The sequence below is a fragment of the Orcinus orca genome, chromosome 6 (assembly GCF_937001465.1).
Source record: "Orcinus orca chromosome 6, mOrcOrc1.1, whole genome shotgun sequence".
In the NCBI taxonomy this organism is placed as follows: domain Eukaryota; kingdom Metazoa; phylum Chordata; class Mammalia; order Artiodactyla; family Delphinidae; genus Orcinus; species Orcinus orca.
Window position 1 is genome coordinate 8,788,464 of NC_064564.1, and position 13,221 is coordinate 8,801,684.

General features: G+C 37.8%; 1 long non-coding RNA gene across 1 annotated transcript in view; it reads right to left on the reverse strand.

The window, feature by feature from the left end:
* The window catches only part of LOC125964781 (uncharacterized), a 179,250-nt gene that overhangs the window by 39,818 nt on the left and 126,211 nt on the right, over positions 1 to 13,221 (reverse strand). Inside the window, exon 6 of the long non-coding RNA XR_007478057.1 lies at positions 10,294 to 10,401. This is a non-coding gene — a long non-coding RNA (uncharacterized LOC125964781). The remainder of the gene's footprint in view (positions 1 to 10,293; positions 10,402 to 13,221) is intronic.

Below are 13,221 nucleotides of genomic sequence, written 5' to 3' on the forward strand. Positions count from 1 at the left end.
CGAACAGGGACTTCCCTGGTGGCGCAGTAGTTAAGAATCCGCCTGCCAATGCAGCAGACATGGGTTCGAGCCCTGGTCTGGGAAGATCTCACATGCCATGGAGCAACTAAGCCCATGCACCACAACTATTGAGCCTGAACTCTCGAGCCCACGAGCCACAACTACTGAGCCCACCTGCTGCAACCACTGATGCCCATGCACCTAGAGCCCCGTGTTCCGCAACAAGAGAAGCCACCGCAATGAGAAGCACGTGTCCTGCAACGAAGAGTAGCTCCCGCTAGCCACAACTAGAGAAAGCCCGTGCGCAGCAATGCAGCCAAAAATAAATAATAAATAAAATTAAAAAAATTTTTAAATATTTAAAAAAATACATGAACAAACCTTTTGGCCCACCCAATAGATAGATGACTGATAAATAGATGGATAGATAGATACATAGATGATTGACAGATAGACGATAGATAAATAGACAGAGTTATAGATTTACTATAGGAATTAGCTCACCTGGTTGTGGACGGCGAGAAGTCCCACAGTCTGCCATTTTCAAGCTGGAGGTGTAATTCATTCTGAGTCTGAAGGCCTGAGAATCTGGGGGTCAATAGTGTCTAAGTCCCAGTTTGAGTCCCAAAGCCTGAGACCAGTAGCAGTGATGTCTGAGCATAGAAGTTGGATGACTCAGTTCAAGCAGAGTGAATTTGCCCTTCCTCCTGCCTTTTGTTCTGTTCACCCTCAGCAGATTGGATGATACCCTGCTGCATTGCTGAAGACCATCTACTTTACTCAGCCTGCTGACTCAATGCTAACCCCTTCCAGCGCTGCCCTCACAGACACAGCAGGAACGATGCTTCACCAGCTATCTGGTGTCAAGTTGATATGTAAAATGGACCACACACTGGATGGCTAAATTCTAAAAATCTGCTGTACAATATTGTGCTTACTGTACTGTACACTTAAATCTGATGAGAGAGTAGACCTCATGCTAAATGTCCTTACAATAATATAATAAAATAATTTTTAAAATATAACACAACTTTACAAATGAAACCAAAAATTTCAATGGCTTATCAATATATATGTATATGTATTTTTAATAGAAAAATCTAAATGAGATAATCTGACTGAAGGCAAGTTGCCTCTAAGAAAGATTTTGTGGACCAGACACCTATTTTCATCTTGTAGAATTGTTGTTTCCAAGATGGGCCCTCAAGTTTGCCCTGCTCATCTGTATCCATCCAGCAGAGGCAGTTAAGGACAGGGTGGGCTGGGCATGGGTGGATTTCATTGGCCAGCCCTGGGTCCAGGACCTAACTAAGTCCCTGGCCACGTCTAACTGAGGGGTTGGCAGGGAAATGCTGTCTGGTTCTGTGTCAAAGAAATAGATGGACAGGGAGCCCATCTCTGTCACAAACCTTTCTCAGTACAATTAAAATTCAATGTAGGTTTTCATGGGATTGATTTTGTAAGATTAAACTTATCATAGGACATAAAGGTTGCCTAAATACGAAGTAATTCTCCATAACCATTTTAATGTATCTGATAGCATTTTTATAGTTCCTGACCTTTTAACTCTGGGCGAAGCAAGAGCAATATTGGGATTATTTGTGATTGTTAGTAACTGATACAACATCCTCCTTGGACATATTAATACTTTAGGGAGTGAGGTGTACTGTACAAAGGATTGACTATTTACAATAATAAGGATGTTTTGATTTACTTAAAAAATATGAATATAACATTAAGTTGGTGATAGAATCATGAACCTTTTATTTAGGTAAATATTTTCTTCCGTTGTTCAAACTCCCTCTGACTTGCTTGGCTTATTTTCATATGATGCACATTTCTCTAGTTGAATCACAAGGTGGCGTTAAAACTCATATTGATAACTACATTAGGAAGAAAATGGAATTTAGTCAAAATTAGGAATTTCTCAGGGAAAATAATTAAAATCACTCTGAAAAGAACAAGGGCAAGTGCTACTAAATTTGAAAAAAAGGGGTGCATTTCAAAATAAAATATGAAGCACAGATTCTAGATTATGAGAAACGAGTTAGGGAAATTCATGGGACTGTCTCTGACTACTGAAAATGGAATAGAATATTTTAGAGATCTCTATTGAAATAAGAATAAAACCCAGATAACACTTAAACCTCATTTAGCTCAAATGCAGTTCCTGAATGTATTACCTTTTTTTTTCAGAAAACGTTGAACTAGTGGTAGTAAAAAATGTCCAGTTCTAACCCATAATTCTAAAGCATGCTACAAGAGAACACCTTTGCATTTGGATAGCAAAACAGATTACAATATCCCAGCTTTGTTTAAGAAAAAGTAATGGCAAGTTCCACAACAGGTTATTCGTTGCTTCTCTTACAGAAAAAAATACAATATAGTCGCAACCTACTACTTTAATCATCTATAAGGGATATAATACTTTTAATAAAGATTCACTTGTATTTTGGGGGTATTTGGTGGTGCTGATAAGGAAGAGAATAATAAACATTTTTAAGATACCTGCTTTTCTTTCTAAATATGGGAAAATGTAAAAGGAGGAACAAATACTTGACTATATGCTTTTAGTCATTTACATTAAAAGAATTACCTTGAATATCTATAATTGAACTCACATGGTTTCTTGAATCCCTGACTCATGAAATATTTTAATTTTAGGGTGTCTAATGACAATTCACTGAATCTGTGAATTCCTTAGTAATTATACAGTTAAATATTTTTGACATGATTTATATGTAAGAGTTGGATTTTTAGCTCACAAAATTTTTTTATAAACAACAGAATACCTATCATCTTCTTTAAGATTCCTCCTAAAATTTAACCCCTCTTGGGACCCTTACCAACCAACCCATCCATCTGAGAATTAATCCATTTCCATTCTACTCATCAATGTTTAAAGTAATTTGACCAATAAATCAAGGAATCGTGCCTTGTTCTACCTGTCATAATAGTCTTTAATAATTTCCCATTAATATCCATCACCTTTATAACGTAAGGACTAGGGCAACAAGGCATATGAGATACAGTGCAATAATCGGAGTCTATTTTTATTTTGTTTTATTTTATGTTGGTATGAACACAACATGAGATCTACCCTCCTAGGTTTTTAAGCGTACGATACAATACTGATAGTTACTGGCACAATTGCCACTCAGCAGGGTCAGCGACTGATAACGTCCCACGTCCCAGCAGCAGGGAGAGTACAAAAATGCCCAGCAGTAACAAACCGGATACTGTTCAACACACTGCTTCACAACTGCCTCCCCTCCTATAAGAAAAGTATTCTTTGGGATATTGGGAAAAAAAAAAAAGCTGTTCTCACTTCCCACACAGGAATATGGGATGTCAAATGATTCCCCAGTTGCTTCTATCATATCTGAATGCATAGCTCTTTAAAAAAAGAACACCATGTGATAATCTTCTGCCTCTACTTACCCCTTCCTCCTGGGAACACTCTTCCCTTGAGTGTCATAATTCCACAATTTGCTGTATTCCCTGTGTCTCTCCGCAGGTTCCTCATCTCCCCCTTGATCTTTCAATATTGGAGTTTCTTGGAGGTTTGTCTGTCATCGTAATACATCTTCTACCTTTGATATGTCATCTACTGCTAGGGATTCACGGCTCTCCTCAAAATGTATCTAGACGCTTACTCTCACGATCTCCAGGGTAGCACATCAAATGGCCTACTAAACATCTCCGCTTGAATTTCTCATTTGCATTTATAAAGAAACCTAACCAGATAGAAATCGTGCTCTTTCCCAAAGCTTTTCCATAAATGAGCAGTGGTGCCCCATCAGCCCCATACAACAACAGCCAGGACTCTCGGCTGGCATCTCTCTCTCTCTCTCTAAGACAACTGGCTTAATTTTATTTTATTCATTTTAGTCTCTCTCTCTCTCTCTCTCTCTCTCTCTCGCTCAGACAACTGGCTTAATTTTATTTTATTCATTTTAGTGTCTCTCTCTCTCTCTCTCTCTCTCAGACAACTGGCTTAATTTTATTTTATTCATTTTAGTGCCAATCCTCTTACCCCACAAACCAGATAAACCCCCGATGTACCCCTTTTCCTCTCCTTCTCTCTTCTTTCTTGTCTCGGGAAGGAGAACCACGAGAGCGATTTATAGAAAAGCACTTATATTGAAAGCGGCCTTAAGATAGTTGAAATCCTAGAGGTGGATTTAAATCTCCCCACTTCACAAAAGCCCACTACGAAAACCCAAGAATAAAGTCAAATTGTAAAGGGAGAAGACAGGGACGGCCACTCTCTACCCTGGTCTCCCCTCCACCCCCTTTATTACCATCATGTCACATCCCTGCTGGTCAAACAGTTTTAGAAGCTGAGTTAACCTAGTCTTACACATAATGTTCAAATTACATGGACCCGCGTGTTTTATCAGTTTCTTCTTCCCTAAGAAGATAGTCAAGTAACAGCCTTGCTACTCCTCTGACCTAAATTATCACTGTCCTGAGGTTGATGATTGCTAGCAGGCCCAGGTAAGAAGTCTGAGTCCTGACCACTTGGTTCCAAACAAGGAGAAAATAGATCCCCCCAACCCCACTACCAAATGAATCAGGTGCTCAAGGTAAATTAAAAACAGGACAAAATCATTCTGAAAGATATATGTTGAGAAGTATTACTTCCGTCTCAGTTCTGGTCCCCCCTTTAGGCCCCCAGTCCCTTGTTAACACCATTCAATAGTGTTTCATATATCTGTACAGTGTTTACGTAAATGCAAGCACGTGTGAATATATGTTCTTATCCTCCCTCTTACTCATTTATACAAAAGGCAGCACATTATATAAGCTGTTCTGTGACTTGCCTTTTGTCCTTAAGAATATGTCCTAGGGATCTTTCCATGTGGGTACAGAGAAAGATTCCTCATTCTTTTATCACAGCTTTGTAGTAATCCATCATATGGATGGCTGCTTCCTAGTTTATTGAACCATTATTGTCCTTTACAAAAGGACTTGAGTCGTTTCCAGTAATTTTTTTAACCTATATTATAAATATGTGTAAGAAACAAGACCCAAGATGATGCACAGGTAAAATCAATTATGATAAAGATGAAAAGAGAATCAGCAGTTTTTTCCTAATTCACCACTGTTTCTTTTATCTTTTGATCCCCTTCACCCATTTCTCCCCCGCACCCCACCACACACACACCCCTTGCCTATGACAACCGCCCATTTGTTCACTTTTATCTGTGCGCTTTGAGCTTGGGCTTTTTTGTTCTTGTTGTTGTTTGTTTTGTTGTTGTTGTTTTTCAGATCCGACATGTAGGTGAGATCACACAGTATTTGCCTTTGTCTCACTTATCTCACTTAGCAAAGTGCCCTTAAGGTCCATTCATGTTGTTGCAAATGGAAGCACTTTGTTATTTTTATGGACAAATAATATTCCATTGTGTGTGTGTGTGTGTGTGTATCTGTGTGTATGTACCACATTTTCTTTATCCATTCATCTGTCAATGGACACTTAAGTAGCTTCTATGTCTTGGATATTGTAATAGTGCTGCAATGAGCATGGGGGTGCATGTATCTCTTCCACTCTCTTATAATCTCTACAGTTGACCAAATCGTGTCATTCTGACAATGTTACCAAATATATCTTGACTTGTCAACAATTTACATTTCAACTGCCTCCACCCTGGTCCAAACTCTCACAGGTTCTTGCTTCCTTGCTTTATACTATTCAGTTGATTCAAAATGAACTTAGAATAAAGTAAAAAAATAAATCCTTAAGGAGACGTACTCAGCTCTGCAGTTTGACTCTGCTTATCTCTCGCCTAATCATATGTTTTTCTCCTTCACTCACTATGTTTAGTCATACTGGTTTCAATTCAATCATAAAGACAAATTTCTCTTTACCTTGGCTCTGGGCTATCAAAAATGTGCAAATCAGAGAAATGCAAATCAAAAGGACAATGAGGTATCACCTCACAGCAGTCAGAACGGCCATCATCAAAAAATCTAGAAACAATAAATGCTGGAGAGGGTGTGGAGAAAAGGGAACCCTCTTGCACTGTTGGTGGGAATGTAAATTGATACAGCCAGCACTATCAATGGCCAAGACATGGAAGCAACCTAAATGTCCACTGATGGATGAATGGATAAAGAAGATGTGGTACATATATACAATGGAATATTATTCAGCCATAAAAAAGAATGAAATAATACCATTTGCAGCAACATGGATGGACCTAGAGATCATCATACTAAGTGAAGTAAGTCAGACAGAGAAAGGCAAATATCACATGATATCACTTATATGTGGAATCTAGAAAAATGATACAAATGAACTTATTTACAAAACAGAAACAGACTTAGAAAACAAACTTATGGTTACCAAAGGGGAAACGTGAGGGGGAGTGATAAATCAGGAGCTTGGGATTAACATACACACACTACTATATACAAGATAGACAACCAGCAGGGACCTACTGTATAGCACAGGGAACCCTACTCAATATTTTGAGATAATCTATATGAGAAAAGAATCTGAAAAAGAATGAATATATGCATATGTCTAACTGAATCACTTTGCTGTACACCTGAAATTAACACAACATTGTAAATCAACTATACTCCAATAAAATTTAAAAATACATTAAGAATAGAAACAAAAATAAAGGATTAAAAAAATGTGCTTTGCATCTATACCTGGAAAAATGCAATCTTCAAATCCTTATATGTCATTTACTCAAGGAAATCTTCCTTAATCCCCTAATTTAGACTATTTATTTTATCCTCAATACAGACTCTCCTGTCAACGTGCCCATCTTCATTTCTAGCTTTTAATATAATTGTTTAATGACACTTTTCCCACCCAGGTTTAAATATGTATCAATATCTACTATAGTATCTGATTTTATAGTAGATGCTCAATAAACAGTTGTGGGATGAATTAACTGATGGACAGCTAAATAAATGTGCCAGCCACACAATGAACCCTCATGCTGTTAAAAAGGTTCGTTTCTTCTCACACGACCCAGGTCTTTTCCCTTTTGCAGGGGTCAAGGTGAGTGATTCTGTAATGGAATGCTCTGAGATTTTGATTGAGATCTTTGCTTGTGCCAGAAGTTTCTGAATGGTGCAAAGATGACTACAGAGATAGAGCTCTGGTGAAAATAATATTACAAAGTTCTCCAGGGATAGTTCAAAGAAAAGCTCTTTCTAAGCCTGAGAGCCCGGTGGGACACCTGGGTAAAGGTTCTTAGATCTGCCGGCATGTTAGAGTCATCTGGGGAGCTCTGAAAAAACACCAGTACTAGGCTCCACTAGACTCTTTAAATCACAATACCTCGGGGCAGGATTTGGCCATCAGGCTTGTTTGCTGGTTTTTATTTTTCCAGGTAATACTACTCTGCATCCTATTTTGAGAAATATAGCAGTGGGTTCCAAATATGACTTATCATCAGAATATTTTGGAGTCATTTAAATAAACAGAAAAATTTCAGACACACCCCTGGAGTTACTGATTTAGTTGGACAGGAATGAAGCTAAACAATCTGTATTTTAAAAGCTTCCCTAGTGATTTTGTTATTCAGAAAAGATTTATAAATCACTGATCTATAACAACGGACCCAGTATTAAATAGTATCAATAAATTCCTCGGAATCCATTTTCTTGAAAAGGCAAAAATAGAAATAATGGCATAGGACATAAAAGCTTTGCTAAAAGAAACATATTCTTTACCAAAGGTATCTCTTCCACATACTTGTTTTAAATTTAAAAACAAGTAAAGAAGCTAATTTAGGTTGGGCAAGTTTTTAAGAATTTTCTCTCAAAAACATGTTCATTGATGGTATTAGTAGGTAGCTTTGATTAAATATACTAGCGATTTATTATATACGAATGAGGAAGTGTAGAATGATGGTCAGAAGTTCCATCTTGACTTGTCATTTTTGTAAGATGTACATATGATTAAAATAGTTAAAGTGAACAAGGTATTTCACCCAAGAACCATTTGTTGTAAGAAACAGAAATATACTCAAAGCAACTTACATCTAACATGGGATGGGAGGCAAAGAGGAGACAACCATTACAGAAATGAAAGGGTTGAGAACAAATAGGGTCCAATTTAAAGATGATAAATGGGAGGGAAATGATTAAGGTTAATCTCTCAGTCTTTCTGGAGTCTCTTGGATTCTCTTCTCACTGCTTCCCTTTGTGTGTCTGACTCTCTCCTTGTCTCTTTCTCTCCCTCCTTCCCTCGTCTCTGGGTTTGCTCTTTATTCTTTCCTTGGACAGAACCTAGCTCTAGTTACCACTGGGTACCAGGTCACATCATTAAGAGAACATCCTGATCAACTATGGGTCAGAATGGGTTGGTCTTGATCTACAGCAAGTCCCATACATATGAATGAGTTCTGTTCCGAGAGTGCATCCGTAAGTCCAATTTGTTCATAAGTCCAATAAAGTTAGCCTAGGTACCCAACTAACACAATCGGCTATATAGTACTGTCCTGTAATGGATTTATAATACTTTTCACACAAATAATACATAAAAAACAAACAAAAAATAAAGAAACCATTTTTAATCTTACAGTATAGTACCTTGAAAAGTACAGTAGTGCAGTACAACAGCTGGCATCCAGGGGCTGGCATCGAGGGAACAGGCAAGAAGAGTTACTGACTGGAGCGGGGAGAGGAGGTGGGAGATGGTAGAGCTGAAGGATCGCCAGCAACAGGAGACGGAGGGTAAGCTGCAGTTTCACTCATGCCTGACGTGGATGGCACAGGTTCTGGCTCCTTGCTGGAACTAGATGCACGTTCGCATCTTTGAAAGTTCGTGACTTGAAGATTTGTATGTAGGGGACTTACTGTATTTCAGTAAGATGTGGCCTAAAGGGGCAGAATTTCATCTCCTAGGCTTTTCAGGAGTGCCAACACACCATTTACACACAGGAGAGAAGAAGCTATCTCTCCCTCCCCACCAAGGAGAAAGGTAAAAACTGTTCCTCTGACATGGGACGGAAGGACCCTGGGTTCTCACCTAACCTTTTGGAATATACACATGCCTTTCCACGGCCTGGATAAACCCTGGGTGTCTTCCACTTCCATGAGCCAGACAAGTCTTCAAGTCTGGGCTTTATGTCTTTGAAACATAAATACCACAGGAGAGAGAACTCCATTTTCCCCAGTGCCTCAGCAGCTTAACCCAGGGTAAAGAAACATTTTGCACCAGACACATGGTAAAAATAGCAAAACAGATTTATTTGGAGTCACTGCAGTAGGGGAAAAAGACCTTAGTATGTGACTGAGCTCAATTCCAAAGACAGCAAAGACAGCTGGTGATTTAGAGCCAACAAGCAGAGTGAGGGAGTCAGTGCGCGGAAAGTTAACAAGAACTCGATTAGGTATCAAGGGCAGGGAGATTCTTCCTAAAATAACTTAACAGGATCTTGCTAAAGGCAGGCCAAGGGTGGAAATTGATCAGCTATAAAAGGTGGAAGTATTCTTGCTAACCTGGATTAGTGGGATTCTTTGCTAAAATTGGACAGGCCACGAACAGGGCAGCAGACCAAGATCCAGGTCTAGTTAAGAAGGCTCAGAGAAGCCTGATTAAAATGTGGGTAAGGAGAGAGTCTTTGCTACCAGGAAACTACTCTGACTGGAATCATTTAGCCTTATTGGAAGTTAACAGAAACTTTATTATTCTTTCATATCAGAGCAATATATTAGATAAACGGATACTGGACGAATTATCATGACATATGAATAGTAAGATGTTTCTAGGGAAATTGGAAGCAAACACTCCCTCTATCAGTATGCGGTATAAATTTCTGTGTCTAAGGAGTACCAGGAAATCCAGGGAGGTTCTATTTCTCCACAGTACGGAGATGAATTCGGTGGGCTGATCCAGGGTGATACTCGATCCAGTGCCAACTCAAAAACAAACAACGCCTTTAATTTTCTACAACCTAAAGGAGTGACTTAGACATTTTGCAGCTATATTTTCATAAAATCAAAATAACACGTTATTTCAGAAGAGCTACCAATTGGATGGATTCAGTTTTGAACATCAAAAATAGCCTTTGCTTTTCATATTCCATTTCTGGCTTATAAAAGGGATAAATATATTTTTGCCCAATCAGTTTCTTAGAAGTAAAGTTTGATGATATCAAGTTTAATCAATTAAGATGCTTTTGACTGCAAGCAACACATTATCCATCCAAAGTAGTTTAAGCACTAAAGTGTTTTCTTTGACTCATATAAGAAAAATCGAGCATCGGTAGTTCTATGATTGGCGTGACAGTTCGGCAATATTATCCAGAACCCAGATACCTTTTAATCTCTGCTCTGCCATCTCCAAGGTGGTGGGTTTCCATCCTCAGGCTTGTCAATGCACAGGAGCAACACGAGTGCTTCAGATCTAATGATCCATTTTCAAACCTGCTGAAGAGAACAAAATCTTTTCCTGAGGATTCCCAGCAGATATCTCCTTTTGGACAACTTAGTCCCATATCCAGTAAAAGAGAATGAAATTGCAATTACTGGTTTAGGCTAGTCATGCTTCGTCACCTTCACTTGGGCACATTGGGTTTTCTAAACTAAGGGAAAATGAGGAAAGGCCTTTAGAACAAAAAGGGAAACAACAGTGCCTGCCACACCAGTGTCAGTTAGGGTATGGAGAAATAGCTATTCTCATGAAATCTCAGAACACTACTCACCGATGTTTCTAACAGTTGAAAATGTAGCCGATGTCATGGGAAATAAAGTTAATTGTTGGTGATAGCAACAAAAAGGGAATAATAAAATCAATTTATTGGATACGATCATAGTTTGAAATGAATAGACGGGTATTACACAGAGTATGGCCCAGATGAAGTGGCCTGAGGCTGTAAAGAGAAGAAGGGTAGAGGGCTCTGAAAATCAGTGAATCAAAAAACACAAGACTTCTGCCACATGAGTGTTGGCAAGGGGATGTTTCAGAGCTGGCCTGAGAGTCTCACCTGGAAAGAGAAGGCCTCCACTGAAAGAGGCTGGGGATTTACCAGCAGATGGCCATTGACCGAGAGCAACCGTCTAGAGAAATGCATGCAACTCAAGAGAAGTGCAGGCAAGAAATGTCTAGCGACGTGGAGGACTTCTGTAGAACAAAACCACAGCTACCATGGTCAATGTCAACTTCTGCTCAGCTTAGCGAACAGAGATGCTGGTTAGCAAGAGGGTCCATCAAGTAACACCTTTCCAGCTTCCTTAAGTCTTCCACCTTCCTATATGATTTTGACCCTATCGGGTTCCAAAACCACGCTTAAGAAGCTGGAGAGAAGAAGAGGAATGAGGTGAAAAGATAAAAGGATGAAGGGGGCTGACTACCCCCTTTCCCACTGTTAGCAACTAACCTGCAGCCAGCCCAAACCAGGGGAAAAGATATATTTTCAATGGGAGTAAAATAACACTGAAATGAAACTGTTTGGAGGACTGGCTGTTGCTAGGTGACTTTTTGTTACCTGAAACTGACTAGAAAATTCATGAGATTTGCAGAAGATTGCAGTGAGAAAAGGGAAAAGTTCCACAGATGTTTAGAAGGACAGAGGAGGAAAAGAAATTAGAGACTTAATGATTGTACCTAGGAGTCTACATAGTTTTTATTCTCCCATTTAATATATATGTGATATAAGCTATATCACATATATATGATATATTCATATGCACATACGTAGAAACATATAAAGAGACACATGATTTTTTCCCTGCAGTAATCATAAAAAAGCTTTTCAAATCTGTTGCCTTGAATGAGTATAGAGTTGTTTTGCTTAATTTTGGAAATTGTTTTTTTCACTATATTAATATATATGCATACTATATTTTTATATTATACATACACATTTATTCAAACTCACACACATTGTTATATATGTACAATACATACAATGTATGTATATATACACATAGTGCATATGTGTATATGAGCATATATGTGTATATATGCCAGTTTTTCAAGGATTAAGAAGACAAAGTGTTTGTGGTCAATTTGGGGAATATTTTCCTATTTTATGTTTCCAAATTAAAGAAGAAAACTAACAAATAATGTTTTCAAAAATGAAAAAGGAGATGGAAATAGAAGATACTCTTCTTTGGCATATGAAGAGTCAATAAAATAGAAAGGGAATTAAATAATTCTCCCTCATTCATGGAGTAAAAGATATAAAATATCCATTGGATTTGTCAAAGATAAAGCTTAATTATACATATTTTACTTGGTTGAGGATCCAAAGAAATTATATACTTTTCCAGCATCAGATCATGAGGGCAGGAGAGAGATATCACAATTTAAATATCAGAATATGAGATTGCAATATTTTAAAGATGGAAGCATTCTTTGCTGTTTATACACAGAGGAATTTAATTATTCAGTACCTCAATAGATGACTAAAGAAAGACATATTAAAAATATGCTCTCATGGCTGTGAAGAAAATAATGCAATTCAAATAATAGAGGAAATACAACTTCTGTTCCTGGCATTGGTATCATACGTGTTTGAAAAACAGAAAGATAATTTTATACATATTGTATAACATATGTGATTGTAATTCTTCAAGCCAGATACATTGCCAATCTGTCTGCAAACACATTTTTTTTTTAATCCTGAAAAAGAAATGTGTTAGGAATTTTAAGTTGCATATAAATGGATACAGAAGAGTAAAAGTCATTTCTGACATTTTGCTTTTCCTTTGCTTCAAACTTTTACCTAAATAAATGGGCATCTAATCCAACAGTTCTATACATTTTTGGGTTCCATATCTTGTCAGTAGTATGCCCATTATATTTGTGCCATGATGATATCATACATAGTAATATGTAGCATTCAAATTAAATAATATTTTGCATGTTAACTAGCCAGACTCAGTCATGATAGGTGGAAAAATTAAACCAAGAGAAATTAAGTGATTGCCTCCAACTGTCATAGTTAGTTAAAAGCATATCTACAACCTCAATCAAGTTTCTTTCTCCCATCACTGTGTAGCTTTAATTAAAAAAAATATGCATATATCAATGTCTCTTTGTCCATATGCATTGTTTTACATGCCCCATCATCCTAGTTTTCTTTTCTTCTGTCCTTTTTAAAGTTTGTTTCAGTTTAATATGCATAGAGAAATCATAAGCATACATATCAAAACATTTTCACAGAGTGAATACACCTGTTAAGCAGCATTCACATTAAGAGATTCAGTAACACTAGCACCTGAGAAGACGTGTCTTGTCTC